The sequence below is a fragment of the Mirounga angustirostris genome, unplaced genomic scaffold (genome assembly GCF_029215605.1).
Source record: "Mirounga angustirostris isolate CCGP_5_RB_7025 unplaced genomic scaffold, mMirAng1.0.hap1 SCAF_9, whole genome shotgun sequence".
In the NCBI taxonomy this organism is placed as follows: domain Eukaryota; kingdom Metazoa; phylum Chordata; class Mammalia; order Carnivora; family Phocidae; genus Mirounga; species Mirounga angustirostris.
The window spans coordinates 83,609,769-83,628,427 of NW_026991717.1; the positions used below are offsets into that span (position 1 = coordinate 83,609,769).

An 18,659-nucleotide genomic window follows, 5' to 3' on the forward strand; every position below is an offset into this window, starting at 1 on the left:
ATCCCCCCTCAGAGGAATCTTTAGAAAAGATTCTGTCTCCCCCCTCCTCCTCCCTCAGACCTAGTCTTCTTTCTGTATCTTCTGTTGGGTTTGCCGATAGCACTCTCCAGGCAGTTAGCCCAGCCAGCAATTCCAGGTTTTTCTACCTTTTTGTTCTCCACTAAGTTAACACATCCTGCCAGTATGGCCTCCTAAATTAATCCCTCCAGTCCTGCACTAAGATGGTAGCCACCAGCTACCATGGCTAACCAAATTGAGAAGTGCTAGAAGTGTGAAATACACACCCAATTTTGAAGACTTTGTATAAGAAAGGGATAGAAACTATTTTGTTAACAATGTTTATATTAATTTCATACTGAAATAATATTTTTGATATAATGGGTTAAGGAAAAAATATATTATTAACCTTTATTTCATGTGTTCCTTTTTGTTTTTTAATGTTGCTACCAAACTTTTATTTGTGGCTCAGGTTCTATTTCATGCGGGCAGTACTGCTCTCGTCTACCTTGTCCTATCTTAGTGAGAGTCTCTTCATCTCTCACTGCTGCTGAAGTCTAGTAACTGGCCTCCCTACCTTCTGAAGCTCAGTGAGAATGTTCTTTCTGAAATGGACATCTGAAAGTGTCACTGCTCTGCTCCTACAGCCCTTCAGAGGCTTGTCATTCCATAAACCCAAGGTACTGTGTGGTGCAGTCTTGCTTATTTGACCTCTGCGTACCTCTCAGCCTGTCTCTCACCCTCTCAGCACCTCCTTCCCCCTACCCTGCACAGTATACTCCACCAGTCCTAAAAATTCCTGTCTTGCCCTAAACATACCATGCTGTTTCATTCATCTGTGCCTTTGCATTTCTGATTCTTTCATCTAGAATGCTCTTCCCCACCCCTCCCCCATCTTTCTGGGGTGTTGGATTTTAACTTTCAAAACTTTCCAGAGGCCCCTCTTTTCTCCTTCCCTTTTAGAGATTCTACCGACACCTTGTATTTACTCCCACTGAGCTCTGAGCTCCTTGAGGGTAGGGCCCATGTCTTATTCACCCTCATGTCCATCTGTGCTTAGGACAGTACCTGGAGCAGAACAGGGTAAGTTTCTGTATTAGGTATATTGCATTAAAATCATATGTATTACACTGATTTGTTTACATGTCTGTCTCCCTGCTGTGGAATGAACTCTTGGAAGAAAAGAAGTGAATCTTATTGATACATAAAGATCTAAATATCCCAGTACCCCAAGTAGTGCCTGCCAGAGTGGACAACATATTTGTTGAACTGAATTAAATAAATTCATGCAGAACCTACTCTGAAATCTGCTGACTTTCAAATGGGCCTTTAGGCTCAATCATTCAGAGGGTTACTGACTTGGAAGAACTCTAGGAATCCTTTTCTATCTTTAGTTTCTGGGATTACTTTGTGTGCTCTTGTTGCTGTTTTTCCCCTCAGTTTTATTGAGATATAATTGACATATAACTTTCTGTAAGTGTGAGGTGTACGGCATAATGATTTGATATATATTTCATATATACATAGTGAAATGATTACCACACTAAGTTTAGTTAACATATCCATCACCTCACATAGATATGATTTTTTCTTGTGAAGAGAACTTTTAAGATCTACTCTCCTAGCAACTTTCAAATATACAATACAGTATTGTTAACTGTGGTCACCATGCTGTGCATTACATCTCCAGAACTTATTTACCTGATAGCAGCAAGTTTATACCTTTTGACAACCTTCACCCATGTCCCCCACCTTCTTGTTCCTGTTTTTTAACCTTTGTATGTTTTTTATCCTTTTTAAAGGGAGTATACAGCACTGGGGAAAAAGTCAAATAATATCAAATGATAGAAATTGAAAGTTCTCTCAGTCCTGCTCCCTAGAGGAAACCACTGATAAGAGTCAAGTGTGTGTCTTTCAAGACTATTTTCACACATAGACACATAATTATTTTTCACAAAAATGCCATCATTAGAAATTTGCATTTTTAAAAATATATGTATTGCCAAGTACAAAGTTTTGTAAGTGTCTTTGAATAGTCAGATTAGGGTCATGTTCCACATTGTGACTCTGTTCCTTGGCTGGGCAGCGTGCTGTTCTTAGCTAACTTATTTTACAATCCAGTGGTCAATCCTCACACTACTTGCAGAGGAGGAAGAGCTCTTATACCTAAGGGTTGGAATAGATGACCCTGCTGCAGGTAGAAAATATCTTTGGAGTCTTATTTGTTTCATCTTAAAAGTTAGTGTAGGGGCGCTTGAGTGGATCAGTCGGTTAAGCGATTGCCTTCGGCTCAGGTCATGATCCCAGGGTCCTGGGATTGAGTCCCGCATCAGGCTCCCTGCTCAGCAGGGAGTCTGCTTCTGCTTCTCCCTCTGCCTGCTCTTTCCCCTTCTCAATCTCATGCTCTCTCTCTCAAATAAACCAATTAAAAAAAAAAAATCTTAAGAAAAAAAGAGTTAGTGTAGATCTTGCATTTGCAGGTATCACAGCATCTCTGTTTTCAAATAAAAAACAAGGAGAGTCTCAAAAAAACAAAAACAAAAAAACCTGAAGTAAAATTGTCAGTCCAGGAGGATGTGCTTGTTAGTCCTCTGGGCTTCCGGGTACCCCCAATATATTGCCAAGTCCTGCTTGTGTATACCCTAGTATGAGAAATACAGTGTTAGGTCTTCAAACAAAAGTACCTAGGGATTTCCTACAACTCACTCAGGAAGGAGGGAGCAGTAGATGCTACTGGAAAAATTATAATCACAGTTAGCTATAGAATAAGGGGCAGGATTACAAAGGGAACATTTTGAAAAGAAAGGAGTTAGAATGAAGAGGTATTTAATATGAGGGTTACTGATTCAGAGAATGGGTTTGAGGTTAGAATTAACATAGGTTTGAAACCTGGCTCTGCTGTTTACTGACCTGTGACCATGAGCTATTTCCTTAACCTTACTGAGCCTCTGTTACCTCATTTGTAAAAGGGCATTAGGAGCAGGGTGGTAATAATGGTACCAAAATCATAGGACATCTATGGGGATGAAATGATGATGTAAATAAAGACATTTAAAGTACTTCTGACACATCAGAATTGCCCAGTAAATTATAGCTAAAGGGAGAAAAGTAGAAGATTCTTCTTTTTAGTTTACATGAATTTTTAATCTGTGTACTTGGAAAAAGAGCCTCATAATAGCTCTTCTATCAAGAACCAACTCAGTCCACCCATATCTCCGCCTTGATAAGAGAATAGTGAGCACACTTGTCTCATTTTATATGTAATTCCTCCTCTTACACCTCTCCTTCAAATCACGTCCCCATTATTGCTTCCTGTCATTTCCAGTTTCTGTGCCCCCATTTCTGCTAAGAAAAGCAGAAGTGAGGGAAATGTGAGGGTTTGGGGATTTCTAAAAACTGTTCCTAAGTTCTCATTGTTACGTTACATTAAACTATAGTTATATGAATATAATATTTGCTGGATCTTTTCTCTGGGAAACACAAAGTAATTTCCCCATTAGTGTTACATTTTAACTTTTTAGAGGACAAGAATTATTGTATTGGCCATACATAATATGAGAGTTACGCAGTTATGAGAGTTCATTACATCAAAGAAATTCTCTGTTGTTTTATTTTTTCACTCTGCATTTTGCAAATGGGGAAACTTAGGCTCTTGACTTGCCTCAAGGGCACAGGTACATTGCTGAGCCTCAACTGTTGTTAAGATTTTATTTGTTTATTTATTTGAGAGATTGCTTCTTGGCCTTTTGGCTAAGATCAGGTGTATTTATTTATTTATTTGAGAGAGAGTGCGTGCACTCGTGAGCAGGGTGGGGCAGAGGGGAAAGGAGAAAGAATCTGAAGCGGACTCCACACTGAGCTGGAGCCTGACGTGGGGCTTGATCCCAGGACTGCAAGATCATGACCCGCCGAAACCAAGAGTCAGACACTTAACCGACTAAGCCACCCAGGCACCCCCTGAACTGTTAGTTTTAAACATATGAGGTTGCTCTTTGTACCTCAAAAATGGTAGACTATTGGGACCTTCATATGATTCAGATTACAAAGCCTCTGGTGTGTATGTAACATGTCATTAAGAACACTTTAAATGTAGGGCGCCTGGGTGGCTCAGTTGGTTAAGTGACTGCCTTCGGCTCAGGTCATGATCCTGGAGTCCCAGGATCGAGTCCCGCGTCAGGCTCTCTGCTCAGTGGGGAGCCTGCTTTTCCCTCTGACCCTCCTCCCTCTCGTGCTCTCTCTCATTCTCTCTCTCGCAAAAAAAAAAAAAAAAAAAAGAAAGAACACTTTAAATGTAAATGTATAGCGTGCAGAGTAATAATAAAACTGACTCTCCCAGGGCGCCTGGGTGGCTCAGTTGGTTAAGTGACTGCCTTCGGCTCAGGTCATGATCCTGGAGTCCCGGGATCGAGTCCCGCATCGGGCTCCCTGCTCGGCGGGGAGTCTGCTTCTCCCTCTGACCCTCCTCCCTCTCATGCTGTCTCTCATTCTCTCTGTCTCAAATAAATAAATAAAATCTTTAAAAAAAGAGGAAAAAACAAAACAACAACAACAAAAAACTGACTCTCCTGTACCTGCCAGTCAGATTAAGAGGTTCTCTGTGTGCCCTATTTTTCTTCCTCCTGCTAACCTCTTCTTCCCCCAGGCCCACAGCCTGAGTATGGTGTAAATAATTTCCTTGCTTTTCTTTGTTTAGGTGTGAAAAACTGAGTAGCAAGCTCAGCCCTAGGTGTGTGAGGAAAGAGCAGTATTGTCGCTATTAGATGACAACTCCCCAGAGAAAGTGAACAGAATCTTTGGTTCATGGCTTCTCTGAGAGCTTCTAAGAGCCCCTTCTGGGAAAGTAAGGGTTGAGGGTTATGCACGAGTCTTAGGAAACAGGTTTTTACCACAGTGAGGGCATCTGGCAGAGTTGTAGTTATGAATCAGTTGTACAACATTTGACAGAAATACGGTCAAACACAACAGGCTGCGTTTTTACTGCCTCTAAACTCATGTGTATTTCCTCCAGGTTTTAGGAGTAGATCAAAGTAAAATTTTCTTTTCTTTTTTTTTTTTAAAGATTTTATTTATTCATTTATTTGAGAGAGTGAGAGCACATGAGAGGGGGGAAGGTCACAGGGAGAAGCAGACTCCCCGCCGAGCAGGGAGCCCGATGCGGGACTCGACCCAGGGACTCCAGGATCATGACCTGAGCCGAAGGCAGTCGCTTAACCAACTGAGCCACCCAGGCGCCCAAAATTTTCTTGCCTTTTCAGTAAAATGCAAGTCTTCACTGATCAGTAGCAGGGCATGAAGTGGGAGTATAGTAACTCCAGACTGTGGTAAGACAGCCAAGTACAAGCCCATGCAGGCACTCTGGCACAAATGAAAATGCCGATGTCATGGCAGTGGGGATCGTGGTGATGACTGTCCCCAGTGTGGCCATCTCTCAAGTCACTTTCCAATCTGGATTGATTGCCCTCTGAATCTTATACACAGCCCTTATCCTGGAATCTCTCTTCACCATCCTCCTGCGCTTCCCTATTTCCTTTCTTCTATTCCCTTCCCTACTTCCCTCTCTCCTATTTCCTGCCTTCCTCTTTCTTGGGATGGTGTCTGGTGGAAAACATTCTCCAGGAGCTTCATAAGGAAAAGTGCGTGGGAAGTAAAATTTTGGAATGCATCCGTGTCTGAAAGTGTCTTTGTATTATTCTTATATATGAAAGAGTGGCTGAAAATAGATTTCTAGGTTAGAAATAATATTCCTTCAGAATTTTGAAGACAGCGCTTTGTTTCCAATGTTGGAAATCCGAAAACATTTTTTTTTTTTAAGATTTTTATTTTTATTTTGAGAGAGAGAGAATGAGAGACAGAGAGCATGAGAGGGAGGAGGGTCAGAGGGAGAAGCAGACTCCTCGCTGAGCAGGAAGCCCGATGTGGGACTCGATCCCGGGACTCCAGGATCATGACCTGAGCCGAAGGCAGTTGCTTAACCAACTGAGCCACCCAGGCACCCCCTGAAAACATTTTTTTTTAAATTTTATTTGCTTTTATTTTATGCAGAATTTACTCCCGAGACATAAGTTTTGGTTTCTTCTGGGATATCTTTGTCTTCTGTGCAACCTCCTCTTCTGGCTTAGGGACACTCTGCTCTTTTTCAGGAAGGAGCATCTCAATGTGGCAGGGAGAGCTCACGTATGGGTTAATCTGACCATGAACCGTGTAAGTTCTATGCCGTATCTTGGGGGCTTTGTTTACCTGAATGTGCTCAATGACCAGAGAATCTACATCTAAACCCTCAAGTTCAGCATGACTCTCTCAGTAAAAATTCAGCACTCTTTGGGCCACCGACCCTGCATCCAGCCCCACTGTTTGGTCTGGGCACACCTACCAACTCCACCATTGTAGTGACAGAATGGCATACATGGCTTCTGCAAAGTGACATCCTTCAGATATTTGGTGGCTTTTCGGATCTGCATACCCTTGATGGCCTGGGCAGTTTCATGTGTGTTCTTAAAGTGAACACGAAGATTTGAACCTCTTGATTTGCATGATTTTGTAGGGTTTTCTGGGTCAAGTAACCATTTTCAGAGATCGCCTCAGGCTGCTTATGGGAAAAGCAGAAATCTGAAGACATTGTGTCGCCTGATCTTTTCTATATGATCTGCTTTTTTCTTTCTGGAAGCCTTTGGAATTGTCTTTTTGTCTCCAGTGTTATAAGCTTTTACAGTAGTGTGGCTTGATATGGTCTGTTTGCCATTCATTGAGTTGGGTATGCAATGGGCTATTTCATTCTTCAAAAAAAAAAAAAAGATTTTATTTGAGAGAAAGAGAGAGAGAGAGCACAAGCAGGGGAGAGGGGCAGAGGAGAGGGAGAAGCAGGCTCCCCACTGAGCAGGGAGTCCAGTGATGTGGGGCTCCCATCCCCAGACTCTGGGATCATGACCCGAGCTGAAGGTGGACGCTTAACCAACTGAGCCACCCAGGTGCCCCATGGACTTTTTCATTCTAAAAACTCACTATCTTTCTGTTTTAGGAAATGTTCTTTGATTATTTCATTGATAACTCCTCTCTGTTTTCCCTGTTCGTTCTCTCTCTCCCTTCCTTCCTCTCTACCCCTCTCTCTCTCTCTTATTCACATGTTAGATCTCCCAGGCTGGTCCTCTAAATTTATTTTTTATCTCTTTGCTCCTTTTCTGGGAAGCCTTTTCAGTGTTCTCTTCCTACCCTTCTGTTGATTTTTTTTTTTTTTTTTTACTCCCGGTAGCAGCCATGTTTTAATTCCTAAGAGCCCTTCTTTATTTTCTTCCTTTTAAAAAAATAAAAGCATAATGAATGCATGGTCTCATGGGATTTTTTTAAAGATTTATTTATTTTTAGAGAGAGCGCGTACACACGCGCATGCAGGGGGAGAGGCAGAGGGAAAGAATCTCAGACTCCCTGCTTACTGGGGAGCCTCACAGCGGGCTCTTTCTCATGACCCTGAGATCAAGAGTGAGAGGCTCAACCCAACTGAGCCACTCAGGTGCCCCATTATCTCATAGGATTTTAATGATAGGTTTTTGTAGGGTTTTTGCCTTCTCCCTTTATACTCTCTTGTTTGTTTTCCTTGTTTTAGACTCTTCCATTTCACAGGCTTTCCACCCTGTGATAATTCTTTGCTATCTACTTATGATTAAACATAATCTAAAGAGCTGATTAGAAGCTCTGAGTGTGTAGGTGGGATTATTGACTGTTGACTTCATAGTAGGGTGATCTGGGTGGGCCATTTGTTGGGGAATTCCCAATCAGTATCTCTAGGGTTTTTTTACTTTGCCTGGTCAGATTCCCCAAAGGAGAGTTTCCGGTATCTTGCCTGCAGGGTAAAGGACTTAACTACTGCTAGTGTTTCCGAGAGCCAAGGAAGGAAACGGCTCTGAGTTTCTCTACATTCTAATTTCAGTATGCATATATTCACGTAATCCCTATTTTCAGTATGGTACCCACACCGCCAAATGTGCTTGGTACTCCAGTCTAGAGATCCTTTGATTTACCACATCCCAGTAATGAACCTTCAGACTTCCTGCCCACACCCCAGTAGAAGCAATATGGATGTGGGGTGGGAGGGCAAATTTAGGAATCTGATGTTTCTTTAACAGCTTTTACCCAGTTCTCCTGAGGTAGGACATAGACTTCCACTTAGTATGCCTCCTTTGCTTTCAGTTCTGGAGTATTTTGAGAAATTAAGTTGGTTCTTAGCTTACCCCTCTTCAAATCTAACTTTGTTGGATCTGCAAGGTTAGTTACCACCTGTCCATCTCCTTTCCAGCTTCCAAATTTTATTGCTATTATCTCCCTTCTTGTTCTCCAAGTTCTTGTGGGTTTGTCATTTTAGAAGGCTCTATATTATAGTTTTACTGGGATCTCAAGTGGGATTAATATTAGATGCATGTGTTCCTTTTGTCTTCTTAACCTGAAAGCTTACATTCTACTCGTTATTAACAAGTGTTGACAGAGAGATTAACACAAAAATCACCCAAGTCTGTGACAATACCAAAAGAACCTCTCTTTCTCTTTCTTCTGTTTTGATTCTCTTTCCTTTTTGTTTTTGTTTTTTTGCGGGGGGGGGGGGTGGATACAGTGAAGTTTGGGAGGTCTAAATGTGCTAATCCAGGCTGTACTGTCTAATAATAGCTAGTACTTATTGAGGACTTTTCCATCTGCTTTGTAGCTAAATGCATCTACATTGATCCTCATAATAACCCAATTTATATCTCCATTCTACCAGTGATGAAACAGAGGCCCAAAGAGGAAATGTAAATTTCCCAAGGTCACACAGTTCTGACATAGTGGAACCAGAATTTGAACCCAGGCAGCCTAACTTCAAAGCTTGTTGCTCTCAATTACTATACTATCAAATACTAGATATAAATTGGAAAAGTCTCTTTTATGTCTCTATTCAGTTTCATTTACTATATAAGCCCTTCCACTGCAGAGCTGTATAGATGCCCTGAAACATTAACTGGAGATATCCAAGGTGTCTTTTTCTATTCCTGGGTCTTTTGTCTATTTTGAACTGACGTCAGATTGTTCCAGAAAACAAAATCAATAGTCACAGTGTACAGTTGTATGTGGCTCTGTGCTAAAACAGAAGCTATGTGAATCAGTGCAGCCGTGGAAAGGCTACACAAATTTTCAAGCCTCCACAGTCCCCTCATCTTATTCTTTCTCTTCTAGTTATTAAATGGTATCTGTGAGCCTGAAAGTATTTACATACTTCCCCAGTGTGAGCAGATTACTCCCTGTACATGAACTGGATCTAGAACGCTGGCGGAAATTTTAAGTAAATTTTTGAAAGTGGAAATGAAAATGCATCAGAGTAATTTAATTTAATCTTCCTGAAATTAGTTTTCAGTCTTCAAAATACTGTCCTTTTCTGCCTCACCGTGATAAAAGAAACACAAATATCTTAACAGAGAAACTAAAAAGACCAAAGGATGTATGTAAATGTTTGGAGAAGTCATACTATGAGTCAGGAGTGAAATCTTCTGTCTTCTAGACAGCGCTGACTCTCAGCTAGATGGGGAAATCCATCTTGGCCAATTTAATCATTCTCTAAAAGCCTGGACAACTGTGTGGGTGCTAATGGCATCGGAGAGACATGGTACGCAGGAAACACATCCCACACTCGACAGGATGTTCCCAAGTCAGGAAGGGCATTTCTCTTCCTCAGTAGAATTGTTTCATTGACTAAAGACAACATGAGATCATTGAAATCTCCCCAAAATACCAGAGACTGACGAAAGCAGGATATAGGAGATGGTGAGTCTAATGTAATGTAGTGGGATCATTTATGACATCATAATAAAGTGATAGTATTTTGTCTATATACTTCCTTCCAAGAGATTTAAAGAACTTTATAGTCAATCAGTCATCAGAGTTTTAAATCTGTGTTCAGAGTTCATGGTCCCAGAGATGGAAGCAGGACTCTGTTTCAGTCCCAGCCTCGCTTCTCTGGAACTCCACCACCAGGCTCTTGAATACCACCCAGTGAAGTTTCCCTCCCCCTCCTCACCCCAGCTTCTGCTGCTTCTCTAGAACATTTCCTTTTTTCATCTTCTTCCAACTCACCCATTTTCATCAAGTGTTAATCTATATCTTACATGGCATATAGCGCTTGAACAGTTCCAGCAACGGAACATCATTAATCTTCCTTAAGTAAAGAATGATCTCTCTCTCTATCTCTCTCTCTCTCTCTCTCTCTCTCTCTCTCTCGTGTGTGTGTGTGTGTGTGTGTGTGTGTGTGTGTGTAAGCAGCAACTGCTTCATAGGTAGAATTGAGTCTGAGACAGCATCAGTAAGTAGTTGGCAAATGAAAACATGACAAGAAGCCTTGAGCCACAACTTTGGTGGGTTTCCTGCACTCCTCCTTGGTGGCATTTTCAGAGGTACACAAAAAAATGTCGAATATAGCAGTCACCTGAGGACTATCTCTAGGGCAGGAACTCTCTTCCCAAAACTTAGCTCAAGGGAACAGTGAGAGTTACAAAGACAAAGAAGAGAATGAAACTGGGTATGTGCTTACCTGCAGATGGTAGGAACACAGAAACAAGTAGAAAACTCCATTGTTCTAGTGTAAGTTATGACTTGCCATGCCTTGTTTTTTCTGCTGCAAACTTTGTGGAGAGCACAGGGTGTCAATTTATAAATACTGTGTTTGTAGTCTTCTGAGTCTGTGAGAACATTGCCTCTATGGAGTGCATCGATCATTGTGTCTCTAAAGTGATTTCATGTTCTCATAGTTTGTGGGGAATAATTGTTAATTAATGCACATGAAAGGAAAGGATCCAAAGAATCTTTGTTTACTTTTCTTGCTTTCTCTGTTCTGCTTTTGACTTAAACCCATCATATCCTAAAACCCAGCCAGATTCAAATAGGAACCTTCCACCCCCCATCCATCCCAGTTCAAGCCCCAAGTTACCATGAGGTTGTCTTTAGTAAAGCAATAGCATAAAAAGTGAATGTGTATTTCCTGGCTTTGGTGTCCGAAAAAACTATATGCAGGGTGTTTGTGGTTATTTTCAGAATTTCTTTCTCTTTTTTATGGAATATTAAGTCTCTCCACTTACAAATAATGGAAAATAATCTCTTTAGCATCAACATTCTATTTTTTTAAAGATTTTATTTATTAGAGAGAGAGCGTGCACACGTGCACGAGTGCAGGGGAGGGGCAGAGGGAGAGGCAGACTCCCCGTTGAGCAGAGAGCCTGACGCAGGGCTCCATCCCAGGACCCTGACATCATGACCTGACCCAAAGGCAGATGATTAACCGACTGAGCTACCCAGGCCCCCCTCAACATTCTATTTAAAATTCATCTGCTTCCATGCACAGCTCAGGTGCTGAACTATAGCTGTGTGTATGCATAAAGAGGAGACAGGTCAAAGACAAAATCACTTCACATCTTCCTCGGTGGGAGCACTTATATGGTTTTATCTGAGAAAAATGAGGCCTCCAAAAGCTTAGACCGGTCAAGTGCATGATGCCTTGCACCTCAAACACCCCACCTGGTCACAGTTTGCACCTGTAACAGCTGCTGACCATTTTCAATGAGAACAATTTCTACTTAATCAAACTCCCCCTTCTACATCAGATCTTTTAAAGAAAACTGTCCATAGCTGAGTGCAGGAATCTTTGAACTTCCCAGTTCACAGATCGAATACCGGCATCAGAAGATGCCAGGGAATGACACTGGGTGCTTTATCCATTGGGTACCGGGCTCTAACTAGCTGAATAGAATTGGGGGAGGAGTTGCCCTTCAGTCAGGCTAAGAGAAGTAAATACAGCTTCTCCTCACCATTGCCCCACCACTCCTCCACATTAAAAGGAGAGAGGTTGGGCTGAAGGTGGAGAGGTGGGTTGAGGAAAGAAACATACTTCAGCATTAACATGCGGCCTCCCGGGGCCACCTTATCGAATTGGTGCCTGGTTGTTTCCAAGAGTCATTAGAAGGGGGAGACGTTGCCAGAGAGAGTGTGCCCTGAAAGCCACATGGTTTTGAGATCCTTTCTCCAGTGAGCTTTTCATATAGAAATTGTATGTGGCTGTGATGGCATTTTACACTTTTGTTGATGATGACTTGATAGATAAATGTTCGTAATACTGTTAAGGATAGTGGGAGAGTAGAGAGGGTAGGAGGGTACCTGATACCACGTTTTAAAAATAAAACAATCTGAGCAAATAAATAAAATAGGAACTTGGAATTCCTGTCTCAGGCCTGGACCTCCAAGCCACAGATCCTTTCCTGATGTAAATTTGGAATGGTATCTTCAGTAGTAGATAGGGAGACTGATATTAGATGACTGCTGGCCTGATTATGGTTCCACCTGAAAGTGCCTTTTGACCGAACGTGAATGTGGAGTAAGGGATGATCATTACTCACGCCGGTCTCTCAGCCAGGATGCTGAGTGCTGAAAATCTCCCTACTGTGCCCACTGCTGCTGCCCGTAGGCACTCCTGGCTTCCACCCTCCTCTGGGTTCTTACGCTGACTGGCTTGCCCTGGGCGTCTGCAGCCCGCTCGCACTTGCAGCCTCACACCGGCTGTGTCGCCTCAGTGCCTCTGCCCTCAGGCCTCCCGCTCCCCGTCACCCCCACACCACCGTCCCTCGGCCAGTGACTCATCTCCTGCTGCACACAGAAAATAGAAGCTGTCGGGACGAGCGAGCTCGTGTTTCCACATACACCACACACAGACACACACACACACACACACACACAACACCACAGTCCAACCAGTTTATCTCTGTTCAAATCCATCTCTGTGCTAGAGGTGTTCTCTCTCACCTGTTCTCTAGATTCTCTGCCTGCTTTCTCAGAAAACTGGTTCCAACAATCATCCCCTCTATGCCTGTATCTTCAGCCTCTACCTTGCCGCTCACTTTTTCTCAGAATATAAATATTGTCAATTCTCTTCCATCTTTAAAAAAAAAAAATCAAACACCTCCTCCCTTCACATTGAAGCTTCTGGAAGTTGGAAATTTTGAAGAGGACACACGACACAGTTTCTGAAATGAAAAAGCAGAATTGATTGTTATTTTTGGTAAGCAAAATAGAGCCAGGCTTGTAAGACAGAGTGTCTCTGGACAAAGCAAAATGTAACCTTATGTAGTTTAGAAAACCAACTGAACTCTCAGTCCTGCCTCCGTGGTGTCATCCAAATGACTCCTCCAAACTGCAGGCCGCACTTTGGTGTCTCTGTAAGCACTGATACTTGGCTTCTCCTTTCTTCTTGAAAGGCTCTCTATAGTCTTTCTGAAAGACTTCCGTCTCCTGGTTTTTCTTTCAGCTCTCTCGCTATTCCTCAATTTACGTTAAAGAATTTTCTCATCACTCTGCCCTTCAAAAAATAGTATTCCTCATGTTTCATCCTCAGCTTTATTCCCTTCGAAGTCTGTATCCTTCCTGTGATACCTCATCGACTCCTGCTGGCTCCAAACCTTTGTCTCCAGCCCAGAGCCCTCTACTAAATAGTAGAGTCCCATCCCTGGCTGCCTACTGGTATCTCCCACCTGGGGATATCACGAGCTTTTCTTCTCGTAGATCCTGTCTTGCTACCATCATTTGTCTCAGTTGTCTCAGGCTTCCTTGGTTTTTCCCTCTCCTCATTTCCCACGTGGAGTCAGTGACTAAGTCTGTTGAGCTCTGCTCTACTAACTCTCAGAGGGCTCTCTTCTCTCTGTCTTCACTGCCAGGCGCTCGGTTCTCTTACTTGAGATGCCCCCTACTTGATCTCCTTGTTCAGCCTTCTTTCAGTTTACAAATTTGATCTCTAAATTGGCAGTCATGTCATGCTGTTTTCAATCCTTTGCTTTACCCACATTGCCTTTAGGTGGGGAAAGATTCCTTTTCATAGCTTACAAGGACCTTTGTGATCTGACTTCTATATTCATTTCTGGCCTTTCTTCTGGCATTCCTCACTGTCATCCCACACTTTTGCGTGAAACGCATCTGACACCTTGCAGTTCCTCAAATTCAGTGTACTTATAAAGAGCTCCCACCTTCAACATGCTACTCCTTGTCCTTGGAAACTCCCATTCCTTGCCCGGATAATTCATCTGAAACCTCAGCTGTTGCTTCCTCTGTGGAGACCTCCTTGACCACTCTCCCCACCCCCAGTGTGATTTAAGTGCCCATCCTTTGTCCTCCCTCTTAGCACTTACTACATTATATTATAGTCATTTGACCTCAAACTCCTGGAGGTTAGAGATAACTATGTCTTTTTATCTGTATCTCCAGTACCCCCTGCTTATTGGCTGACAAGAGAAGTGCTCATTAATGGTTGATGAATGAACTGGAGTTTTCACTGTATCAGGCTGCCGTTTTAAGCACACACGCTCATGCACACACATACATAAGTGCACACCCAAAAAATCCTTGAATCTGATCGAGTCTCTAGATCCAACTACCAATTTATAAGAAAAACAGAGGCCTGGAGAATATGTTACACGATACCATAGGGATGCAGTCAGCAAAATCTAAGTGTGGGAAATTCTAAGACAAACAGCCACATTTCTTTAACTGCAATCAAGCAATTGCAATATATGGAGCTTTTTTAGATCCTGATTTTTTTTGAAAGCTGTAAAAAAAAAATTAGGACTCAGATGAACACTGTATATTTGATATTAAGGAATTATTGTTAATTTTTTAGATATGATAATGGCATTGTGCTTATTTTTTTTAAGGGTCCTTATGTTTAGACGTACGTTCTGACGTATTTACAGATGAAATGATATGATGTCTGGGATTTGTTTCAAAATAATCTGAGAGGGAGAATAATCTGGGTTGGGAGACAGATGAAATTGGATTGGCCAGCAGCTGATAATTACTGAAGCTGGTGACAGGTACCCAGCAGTTCATTATGCTATTTTACCTACTTTTGTTTATATTTTTAGATTTCAATAATAAAACTTTTACTGTGGCAAAATATACATAGTACAAAATTTGTTAACCACTTTTTTTGTAGTTTTTAGTTTTTATTTAAGTTCCAGTTAGTTAACATTCAGTGTAATATTAGTTTCAGGAGTAGAAGTTAGTGATTCATCACTTACATACAACACACTGTGTTAACCATTTTTAAGTATACAGTTCAATAGCATTAAGTACTTCACATTGTCGTGCAACCGTCATTACCATTCATCTCTAGAACTTTCTCACTTTCCCAAACTGAAACTCTGTACTCGTTAAATAATATCTCATTCCCCAACCCTACCCCTTGCAACCATTATATTTTCTGTCTCTATGAATTGGACTACTCTAGGTACAACATGTAAGTGGAATCATATAATATCTGTTCTTCCGTGTCTGGCTTAATGTTTTCACAATGTTAACATAATGTCTTCTAGGTTTATCCATGTTGTAGCATGTATCAGAATTTTCTTCCTTTTTAAGGCTGAATAATACTCTGTCGTATGCATTTACACGTTTTGTTTATCTCTCTGTTGGACATTTGTGTTGTTTCCAAAACTTTTTCCAGAAGGTGTCTGATAATGAGGATTCTTAATATAAGGTATACTGATTGTAGTTATCTTGCTGAGGAACTGGCATAAAACTAATTTCTGTAGACGTCAGATCCCAAGGGCTTAAGAGTTTTTTAAGATCTACAGTCCATACAACCCAGGAAGTGCCAGAGACTGCAGGTGGTGGGGTAAAAAGTTAAGAATAGGGAAAGGAAGTTACCCTTGTTGTCTAGGATTACTCAGAAAAACTCTTGCCCTCATTGGCCTCTACCACCTCACAGGCAGCTTTTCTACTTCTTGAGGATCCCTACACAGTTATTTCTAGCACATGTAGCCCTTCCAAATATATTTTTACCCTAAGCTCAGGAACTACCTTTCAGCAATTTTATACCAAAAATAAGTGTGTCACTTACAAGTAAAAAGAAATCTTTTATCTGTTCCTGCAGGAGAGAAACCAAGTTAGAATGAACGCCTAAACCAGAAAATGTTTGCATCAAATATTAGTCTGAAATTTGTCCTTACTCTTCTGGTTTTTGGAAAATTATCCTTTAGACATCTTAAGGAGCAATGGGGCTGTGAGGAGTATGTGAGATCTAATTTCAGGTTAACCTTGAGGTACCCAGAGAAGTTCTGGAATCAGTGTGGAATTTTAGATATTCTCTAGAAGGAGGCATACTGTTTAGTTTGTTCTACTATGGCTCAGATTCTAGACTCCTTAGACAAGCCCAGAACTGTCCCTCCCATCTCATGGTTTCCCAGGTTAGAACAGTCTAGAGTGGATTGCAGCTTCTCTGGCCAGGACTACCCTGAGCTCAAGAAAATTCTTCCTTATCTTTCTCATCTAAACCTATTTCCTGCTTATAGTCTCAGGAGAGGATTGCCTTTTCTATCTTATATTGACCATCCAGTACATATTGGCTATTTGTCACATACCCCTTTGTCCTTAGAAGCCCCAGTTTTGGTTTTAGAGGTTTTGTTTTTTGTTTCGGTTTGGCTTTTTTGTTTACTATTTATTTTGAGATAATCATAGATTCATATGCAGATGTAAGAAATAGTGCACAGAGATCCCATGTATCTTTTACCCACTTTCCTCCAGTGGTAGCATGTTACCCAGCTTTATTATCACAACCAGGATATTGAGCTTGATATACAGTCAAGATAGAGAAATTTCCATCACCACAAGGATCCCTCCTGTTGCCCTATTACAGCCATACATACTTCCCACCTGACCTCACCTCCTCCTTAGCCCCCAGGGCATTAATCTGTTCTCAGTTTTTAGAATTTTCTCATTTCAGAAATGTTACATAAGTGGAATCACACAGTACATAACCCTTTATGTCTGGCTTTTTTCACAAGACATAATTCTATGGAGATCAATCCAGGTTGTTGCAGTATCAATAGTTTGTTCCTTTTTATTGTTGTTTAGTATTCCATGATCTAGATGTACCAGTTTAACTATTCATCTATTGAAGGACATCTGGATTGTTTCCAGATTTTGGCTATTACGAATAAACATAAGTAATTAAACGTGTGTACAAGTTTTTATGTGAACGTAAGTCTTCATTTCTCTGGGATAAATGCCCAGAAATACAATAACTTGATCATGTGGTAGTTGCATATTTAGTTTTACAAGAAACTGTCCAACTGTTTCCTGGAGTGGCTGTACCATTTTATTTTTTTATTTATTTATTTTTTAAATTTTATTATGTTATGTTAGTCACCATACAATACATCATTAGTTTTCGATGTGGTGATCCATGATCCATTGTTTTCATATAACACCCAGTGCTCCATGCAGTACGTGCCCTCCTTAATACCCATCACTGGGCTAACCAATCCCCCCTTCCCCCTCCCCTCTAAAACCCTGTTTGTTTCTCAGTCCATAGTCTCTCATGGTTCATCTCTCCCTCCAATTCCACCCCCCCTCATTTTTCCCTTCCTTCTCCTAGTATCCTCCATGCTATTCCTTATGTTCCACAAATAAGTGAAACCATATGATAATTGACTTTTTCTGCTTGACTTATTTCACTTAGCATAATCTCCTCCAGTCCCATCCATGTTGATGTAAAAGTTGGGTATTCATCCTTTTTGATTGCTGAGTAATATTCCATTGTATATATGGACCACATCTTCTTTATCCATTCATCTGTTGAAGGGCATCTCTGCTCTTTGCACAGTTTGGCTATTGCGGACATTGCTGCTATGAACATTGGGGTGCATGTGGCCCTTCTTTTCACTACATCTGTGTCTTTGGGGTAAATACCCAGGAGTGCAATTGCTGGGTCATAGGGTAGCTCTATTTTTAAATTTTTGAGGCACCTCCACACTGTTTTCCAAAGTGGCTATGCCAACTTGCATTCCCACCAACAGTGTAAGAGGGTTCCCTTTCTCCACAATCTCTCCAACATTTGTTGTTTCTTTCCCTGTCCATTTTTGCCATTCTAACTGGTGTAAGGTAGTATCTCAATGTGGTTTTGATTTGGATTTCCCTGATGGCTAATGATGATGAACATTTTTTCATGTGTTTGTTAGCCATTTGTATGTCCTCTTCAGAGAAGTGTCTTTTCATATCTTCTGCCCACTTTTTGACTTGATTATTTGTTTTTTGGGTGTTGAGTTTGAGTTCTTTATAGATCTTGGATACCAGCCCTTTATCTGTAGTGTCATTTGCAAATATCTTCTCCAATTCTGTGGGTTGCCTCTTTGTTTTGTTGACTGTTTCCTTTGCTGTGCAGAAGCTTTTTATCTTGATGAAGTCCCAAAGTTCATTTTTGCTTTTGTTTCACTAGCTTTTGGAGATGTATCTTGAAAGAAGTTGCTGTGGGCGATGTCAAAGAGGTTACTGCCTATGTTCTCCTCTAGGATTTTGATGGATTCCTGTCTCACATTGAGGTCTTTCATCCACTTTGAGTTTATCTTTGTGAATGGTGTTAGAGAATGGTCGAGTTTCATTCTTCTGCATGTGGCTGTCCAGTTTTCCCAGCACCATTTATTGAAGAGACTGTCTTTTTTCCATTGCATGTTTTTTCCTGCTTTGTCAAAGATTATTTGACCATAGAGTTGAGGGTCCATATCTGGGTTCTCTATTCTGTTCCATTGGTCTATATGTCTATTTTTATGCCAGTACCATGCTGTCCTGGTGATCACTGCTCTGTAATATAGCTTGAAATCGGGCAACGTGATGCCCCC

General features: G+C 41.3%; 1 protein-coding gene and 1 pseudogene across 4 annotated transcripts in view; one reads left to right on the forward strand and one right to left on the reverse strand.

Moving 5' to 3' along the window:
• Positions 1-18,659, forward strand: part of PRORP (protein only RNase P catalytic subunit) — a 128,446-nt gene that overhangs the window by 97,125 nt on the left and 12,662 nt on the right. The window lies entirely within an intron of this gene.
• Positions 6,043-6,548, reverse strand: LOC135361605 (large ribosomal subunit protein uL22-like; annotated as a pseudogene).